The following is a 7,709-nucleotide window of genomic DNA, read 5'->3' as shown; positions in this document are numbered from 1 at the left end:
ATTGTGGTGCAATGATGGAGGAACAATCTGAAAATGCAAGGTGAAATGAAGTGGAATGACAATGGCATGTGGAATGGCTGGAAAATGTATGAAACTCACGGCAATGATGGTGATTTTCTGGTGGTGAATGGTAATGCAATGTGTTTGCATGTGAATTAAAGCTATGTGAATGATTAGGGTGAATGTGCATGTGCTTTGACAGCTAGGATGAATTATTTAAAGGGAGTGCATGTGGCTTGGCTGGAATGAATGGAATGCAATCTGAAATGGGAGATGGAATGGGATGCACGGCAATGATGGTGTTTGTGTGAATGATGGCAGATTGTGTGGGTGAGTGATTAGGTTGGAAATGCATGTGAATGCAAGGTGTGAATGATTATGAGTGCATGTGGGTGAATTAAAGGATGGAATGCATGTGAATTAGGTTGGAAATCTGATGGGAACTCACGGCATTAAGTGGAGTGAAATGATTGAATGTTTAATGGTTGCATGTGGCTGAAATGAAGTGTGTATGCATGTGCACGGCACAAAGGGAAATGGTTTTGGTGAATGGCTGATTAGAATCTAGGGTGAATGGTGTGTACGGTTTTTGGGAGAGAAAGTGTGTTGGATGATTTATGGAGATGCATGTGGATTAAAGGAATGCATGTGCAATGGATATAGGAAAGGTTTAAATGTCCTAGAACTAAAGGGAACAAGGTTCCAACACTTTGGTCTTCAATTTCGTCCAACACTTTGGCTCCAAGCATAAGCTATCCATCCTTAGCCCAAAAGTGCTCCAAAAGTCTCCAAAATGTATCTTTTTGCTCCTTTAGCCCTTTGGACCTACAAACACACGAAAATAGCTTAAAGTACTAAAATAACTAAAGAAACATAACGTAAATGCACGAGAACAAGCCATTTAAGTCGCATGAATATGCTCCTATCAAATACCCCCACACTTATCTTTTGCTAGTCCTCGAGCAAAACAAAACAACAAAAGAACACGAAACTAGACAAAACGAACAAAACACCACCTACACCTTCCAACAATCGTCTCACGGATTTCCAATGCACATGACAAGTTAAAAATCATTAGACCCATAGATTTTAGTCATCTTCACACTTGAGTACATTCTTAATCATAGTCACCACATACTATTTCACAATTAAGCATTTAAAACCATGTTTTGAATGAAGTAACATGCCTTAGAGAATTTGCTCAAATCCTTACAAGATATGCACTCATTTTTCACACAGATTTTCTGACTACACACCCTACACTAGTTATATGTGAGAAGATTGATGTAAATATGAATTCTAACACTCACATATGTTATATCAAAGAAAGCATTTTCTGGATTTACGACAATGACATAAATATGATCTCATGAATGGAATGCTACTACTTAGAACGAGAACCAGTGATTCCATAAGCTCATATCAATTCCAAACTCCACATTATTGAACACATAACGATCAAGATAGAAGTCAAAGGTTGTAACGGGGCTTGGGGAGTTGGCTAACAATGAAAGGATAGGGAAAACAAACGTTCTTTAAGCAATAGTGAGCAAAGTATTGAATTAGGCACTTAGAATTCCCTTTTGAACGCAGAAGTCAACTTTGAACACCCAAGGGGAAGTCACACAAAACTTAGGGCCATATTCAAACTTTTTGAGCCCTTTCTTCAACAATCACACTTGTGAGTCCATTCTCACTTATTTTCACTCTTTTTCTTTCTTTTCTTCTTCTTTTTCTCACATTTTTTTTTCTTTTTCCTGTGCCTCCTTTAAGACTTAGGCACATACATACACACAAAAATCCCTTCCCCCACACTTATTTTCTGCAACATATTAATCAAAAGGAATTCATTTAAGTCTCACTAAACTTCAAGAACAAGGGTATAGGAAAGTCCTACTCTAGGCTAGGTAAGGGGTGATGTGGTTAGCAAAGAAAATAGGCTAAACGAGGCTCAACGGGGTTAAAACTAATATATACGAAATATGGGAAGTAAGGCTATTTGGCTATGGTGGCAACAACACAACTTCATCTTGATATATATTATGCAATTCAATGTCATGCTTTGAATGAAACGGATATAAGTTCTAGCATTTAGTTCTATCATGATACAATTGCATTCTAAGCAGCAACCAAGCAAGGAATAATGAGATCATGCAACAACTTTAGAAAACAAAGAATCACAGAAAATAGCTCTCCAAAGAAAGTAATGGCTCGAGTCTCACAGGGATGTAGCGTTATTATGAGTTTCTTCCTTCAAGCATGTTACAAAAACGAATTTTTCTTTTATGATTGCATGTGAAGTCATACATTATAACCATAACCAAGCATATACCAAGAGTAAATCAAACTTTTCTCTATGTTTATAACTCTTTTTAATAGTCATGCAATTACAAACCAAATCCTCATTATTGTGTTGGAAGGTACCCTAAGAAACAAACACACAAAAACGACTCAAAACACTGTTTTTAGGCTTTTCAAAACATGTTTTTTCAAATTTTTATGTGATTCTCGGATTTATAAAAACAAAACATACTAAAACACTCTAAAACATCTTAAAAACACCTTAAAACAGCAAGGAACAACATTTGAAGTTATGGGTGATAAAATCCCACGAATTTGCATTAACAACATTAGTTACCCCCCCCACACTTAAATCAAACATTGTCCTCAATGTTTTAAGCATAGATTCACACAAAACATAAGTAAACACACAAAAAGCACATAAAATAACAAAGAGAATGTAAATAACAAAGAGAAGAGTTTAGAGACGCAAATCTGGTTGTGGAATGTAAATTCCATCTTCTCCTTGTTGATTGCATTGAGGCTTGATGTTGTTGATTCCACAGGGGTTCCTCCCATCGTTGATTTTCCTTTGTGCTACTCTTGAACTGGGCAGCAGGATTCTTTTGGTCTCCCCCGAAGGTCTGATAAGTCACATTTTGCATACATTTATATCTTCCTTATTTGGCGTCGTTGTGATTGTTTTGGATTAAACTTGTTGCATTTTACATTATTTGGTGTTAGTGTGCAGCCAAGGGTGAATTTGGATCAATGGGAAGGCAAATGAAGTAAAAACATTCCTTTTGGTAGCTGAGCATTATTCCAAACGTGGAAAAGGTTCTTGGGAATTAATTTGAAGTCCAAATATGAGGAATCTAAGACTAATATGGCGGAGGAAATTCAAGAGAAGATGTGATTAGGAAAGTGGTGCATTGGAGTCACATTGGGTGGTTCTAAACAAGGTAAAAACATGCGGGCACCTTGTTATTCCACATAACTTGTGCCGTGTATTCCCTTGCCTTGTCCAGCTCCATTTTGCACCAAAAACACCCATTCCCATTAACTAAAACATTCAGCCATATTTCCACCAACAAACACAATCATGTCATGCAAATCCCATGTGGTTCCAAGTCAGATTATGCACTTCTAAAACATCAAAACATGCATTCACATGCATGTCCACAACCTGACCGTGCATTCCATTACCCTTCTCCATTTCATCTTTGCAGAAATCCACATGCATCTTGATTAAATAAACCACACCCTTGCAGATCATGTCCATTCCGTTGCATCCATCATTCCAGAAATCCATTCATCCCATCATTCCATGTGATTCCAGCTCCTCTTTGTCTAGGCCGTGCGCTTTGATACCCTTTCCAGGGTGTCATTTGACCAAATCCACACATCATATGGTTGATCATGTCCAAGTGAAACAAACTCAAGAAATAGGTAGATGAATGAGTACAAACTAACTTAACAAACATGGACTTGGTTTAGCAATGGTGAAACCGAATCCCTAGCTTCATCTCCATTGGTACTATCTCATTTTATTAGTTGTTGAGTCATTTATTTGTGTTTACTTCACTTTCTTATACTTTCAAGTTACAACAACAAATCTGCCTTTTCTGTTTAGTTTGATTCATTTCATAGAGTTCTTGCAAAACAAGTAATTACATAGGTCCAATTAGTCCCTGTGGATTCGACACCCTTGCTTGTGCCATTATACTAAATATATTCTAGCATTAGGAAGGAATAATACTTCAACAAAAATGGCGCCGTTGCCGGGGACTGATTTCAGTCCCTTGTAATTGCTTGTTTGCTATTTAAAATTTGTTCTTTTCATTGTAGGTAGATTCTTGATTTTCATTCAAACTTGTGTTACTTTGTTTCAGGTAGTATATGTCAAATAGACTTGTTGAGTTAGGCCAAAGAATTGAACGGTTGAAGGGCCACACTTTGGACAACTTTGTGCCATCAAGTTCATCCATTAGCCGTGAGGAAGAGGAAGGGAATTCACCTAGTTCAACAAGTAAAGGATCTGAGCAATATAATTGGGAAAGAGAAGAAGAGATGGCGAGCAACCTAGATGAGCTTCGAGCTTTGGAGGACTTTGCTCAACCAATCATACCAAATTCACCTTCATGCATCTTGCTGCCCACAGAAGCTAGAAACTATGATCTTAAATCTTCACATTTCCATATGTTTCCCTCTTTTTATGGCTTACCTAATGAAGACCCTTTAGCTCATATTAAAGAGTTTTACAATGTTGTGAGTGGTTTACCTTTGCAGGGAGTAAGTGAAGCAAATTTGAGGATGAGAGTGTTTCCTTACACCTTGAAAGATAAGGCCAAGAGTTGGTTGATGACTCTAACACCAGGTTCCCTCACTACATGGGATGCCGTGGCTAAGAAGTTCTTGGAGAAGTTCTTTTCCACTCAAAAGACAGCCACATTAAGGGGACAAATCTTCAACTTCAAACAAGATGATGGAGAACCTTTCAATGAGTGTTGGGAGCATTTTAAAGGCCTCTTGATACAATGTCCACACCATGGGTTACCTTTTCACTTACAAATGCAAATTTTCTACGATGGACTAACCCAAACTTGTCAATCAACTGTTGATAATGCAGCAGGTGGAGCATTGAAGAAAAAGAATGCTCAAGAGTCATATAACATTTATGAGATGTTGGGGTCTAATGCTCAACACAAAGATTTAAGGGGTAAGAAAGTTGGAGTCTATGAAACAAGTTCTAATCATGAGCTTTTGTTGCAGGTAACTAACCTAGAAAGGAAGCTTGAATCCGCGCTCAACATGGTGCCAAAAGCAAATGAAGTGTGTGCCATTTGCAACATACCAAGCCATCCTACTCACCAATGTCCATCTAGGGAGGCTTACCCCAAGTATGTTCAAGAGCAAGTGAACCTCATGAATTCTTACAATCAAAGGCCAAGGAATGATGTGTATTCCAATACTTATAACCCAAGTTGGAGAGACCATCCCAATCTTTCGTGGAAGAGCAACAATTTCCAAAATTTCCAACCAAAACCTGCCACTACTCTAGAGGATACGGTTAAATTGTTAGCCCAAAACACCTTGCAATTCCAACATTCCACAAATAGCACTCTCCAACAACATTCGGCAGCCCTAACCAAAATGGAAACACAATTGGGGCAGATTGCAGATGCCTTGAACCAAAGAGAGGTTGGGAAGTTTCCAAGCCAACCCGTGATACTCCAAAGGAACCAAGAGCAAGCCAAAGCAATCACTACACTTAGAAGTGGTAAGGTTATTGATAATAGAGTTGGCAATGAAGTTACTAATGAATATGATCATGTGAATGCAGGTGTTACTCAAGGAGACAATGAGAAACCAAATGAGGAACCAAGCCATGCTACTTCCTCATTTGAAGCACCAAATTTTCACAAGGCCGAGAAACCATACACTCCACCAATACCATTCCCTGGAAGACTTGCCAAGAGCAAGCAGGATAAGTCATTTAAGGAAATTTTTGATATACTAAGCAAAGTGAATGTTAACTTACCTTTGCTTGATGTCATTAGGAACATGCCGGCATATAGGAAGTTCTTCAAGGAGTTAAACAGCTACAAAAGGAAGTATGGACCACATGAGAAGGTAGTGGTGTCCGAGAATGTGAGTGCAGTTTTGCAAAGAAAACTTCCACCAAAGCTCAAGGACCCAGGAAGTTTCTCTATCAACATCACCATAGGGGACAAGAAAGTAGAGAAGGCGATGCTTGATTTGGGTGCTAGCATCAACTTAATGCCCTATTCAGTGTACCTTCAACTAGGTTTGGGAGATTTGAAAGCCACCACCATTTCATTACAACTTGCAGACAGATCCGTGAAATATCCAAGAGGTATAGTAGAAGATATTCTAGTTCAAGTTGATAAACTAATCTTGCCTGCAGATTTTGTAGTGTTGGACATGGAAGAAGCTCCTATACATGATCGTGAGTTGCCAATATTGCTTGGGAGACCTTTCATGGCCACGGCCAAGACCATCATTGATGTGCAAAATGGACTCCTCACTATGACAGTGTTAGGAGAGACAGTTCAATTCAAAGTGTTTGAATCTCTTTCTCATCCTTCTTCATCTCTTGATTGTTATGCCATTGATGTACTTGATTCATTGGTATTCTCTAAGTTCTTGCAGGCACAATCGAATGAACCATTACAAACTGTTTTGAGTCAATCTCAAGATGAGTTTGATGAAGAAGATGCACTCATGGAAGAAGTAGCTGCCTTGGAAGCATTAGCATTGTATCCTTTGAATGTTTCACCTCTTTTAGAGCCTTTAGAACCATCAATGTCACATCTAACTCCTTCCACTGTTAAGGCACCAAAACTTGAACTTAAACCACTTCCACCACATCTAAAATATGCATATCTAGCTGAATTTGAAACTCTTCCAATTATCATAGCTTCTGACCTCACCCCAAATGAAGAAGATAAACTAATTAGGGTGTTAAAAGAGTTCAAATCAGTTTTTGGTTGGTCTATTGCAGATATCAAGGGAATAAGCCCTACCATGTGCATGCATAGGATTCTTTTGGAGGAAGGAGCAAAAACAAGCCATGAGCCACAAAGAAGGCTCAATCCACACATGAAGGAAGTTGTTAGGAATGAGGTGTTGAAATTGTTAGATGTGGGGATCATATATCCCATTTCTGATAGCAAATGGGTGAGTGCTATTCAGGTGGTGCCTAAGAAGGTGGGAATCACTGTGATGAGGAATGAAAACAATGAACTTGTGCCCACAAAGCCCACGGCCAGTTGGCGTGTTTGCACCGATTACAGGAAGTTGAATTCTAGCACTAGAAAAGATTACTTTCCTATGCCTTTCATAGATCAAATGCTTGAGAGATTGGCAGGTTACTCACACTATTGTTTTCTTGATGGTTACTCAGGTTACAATCAAATTGCAATTGCTCCGGAGGATCAAGAGAAAACAACCTTTACTTGCCCCTTTGGCACATTTGCATACAGGAGAATGCCTTTTGGACTTTGCAATGCTCCAGCAACATTCCAAAGATGCATGTTGGCCATCTTTTCTGACATGGTAGAAAGATTCATTGAGGTATTTATGGATGACTTCTCAGTGTTTGGTTCCTCTTTTGATGAATGTCTTAACCATCTCTCTTTAGTACTTCAAAGATGTCAGGAAACAAATTTGGTTCTCAATTGGGAAAAGTGCCAATTTATGGTGAAACAAGGAATTGTGTTGGGACATGTAATCTCTAGCAAAGGAATGGAGGTGGACAAAGCCAAAATTGACGTCATCACCAATATGGTAGCCCCCACCACTGTGAAGGGAGTAAGAAGTTTTTTGGGCCATGCGGGTTTTTATCGTCGTTTCATTAAGAACTTTTCAATGATCACTCGTCCATTATGCAATCTGTTAGCTAAAGA

At 38.7% G+C, this 7,709-nt stretch overlaps 1 non-coding gene across 1 annotated transcript; it reads right to left on the bottom strand.

The window, feature by feature from the left end:
- Positions 1-4,724: 4,724 nt before the first annotated feature.
- Positions 4,725-4,835, bottom strand: LOC137738520 (small nucleolar RNA R71). Its single transcript, XR_011068964.1, has one exon. It is a non-coding gene; the product is annotated as a small nucleolar RNA R71 (small nucleolar RNA).
- Between the last annotated feature and the right edge of the window lie 2,874 nt (positions 4,836-7,709).

The sequence above is a fragment of the Pyrus communis genome, chromosome 6 (genome assembly GCF_963583255.1).
Source record: "Pyrus communis chromosome 6, drPyrComm1.1, whole genome shotgun sequence".
In the NCBI taxonomy this organism is placed as follows: Eukaryota; Viridiplantae; Streptophyta; class Magnoliopsida; order Rosales; family Rosaceae; genus Pyrus; species Pyrus communis.
The sequence above is the reverse complement of the archived record's forward strand: the minus strand, read 5'-3'. Positions and strand labels throughout refer to the sequence as shown.